This window comes from Staurois parvus, unplaced genomic scaffold (assembly GCF_062004578.1).
Source record: "Staurois parvus isolate SC_StPar_1 unplaced genomic scaffold, SC_StPar_1.0 ptg001435l, whole genome shotgun sequence".
NCBI lineage: Eukaryota > Metazoa > Chordata > Amphibia > Anura > Ranidae > Staurois > Staurois parvus.
Window position 1 is genome coordinate 501,586 of NW_028319231.1, and position 915 is coordinate 502,500.

Sequence of the window (915 nt, forward strand, 5' to 3'; positions counted from 1 at the left end):
GTAAGGTCCGGGTAGCAGGGGATCTGCAACGGGAGGCTGTTTTCCCCCCGGATGGCAGTGGATAGGGGTTCAGAGAGCCGGAGCTCTCAGAAATGCATCTGCTCCCGGCGCCATCTTGGACACGCCCCCCACTCAGTTTTTTTCAATGGCTGCAAGAATGCAGACAGAGAGAAAGAGAAATTATTGCTTTTACATCCTATATGGGTGTAAAAGCAATCACTGTAAAAAAAAAAAAAATCTTCATCACCCCCCACTGTGGTGACCCTCACTGCTAGGGTGACAGTATGTAAAAAAAAAACCAAATAATAATATAAAAAAATAAAATAAAAATGTAAAAAAAAAAGTTTAAAAATTATTATTTTTGGTTATAAACTAATTTGGCTTATTTTGTTTTTTACTAAAAAGATAACTGAATACATTTCGGCCAAGATTTATGATGAAAGAATATTTATTTGCAAAAAGAAAAACACTTTTTTTCAAAATTTTTGGACATTTTCATTTACATAGCAAAAAAAATAAAAATCCCAGCAGTGAATAAATACCACCAAAATAAAGCTTTATCTGTCTCCAAAAAATGTTAAAAAATTCATATGGGTACAGTGTTGCATGACCGCGCAATTGTCATTCAAAGTGTGATAGCGCTGAAAGCTGAAAATTGCCCTGGACAGGAAGGGGGTGAAAGTGTCCGGACTGGAAGGGGGTGAAAGTGTCCGGACAGGAAGTGGTTAAAAAGCCATCTGGACTGAAGGATTAGGGAGGTGTCTTTTAGGACTTGCACTTCTATCTCCTTTATGGAGGCTGAAGAATGCAGCAGACGAGTAGTGCACACTGCACAGACATGTGAGCAAGACATGCATTCTATTATGAAATCTGCTCCTTTGTCTCATGGGTGGGGTCATACTACTCCCTCCTACC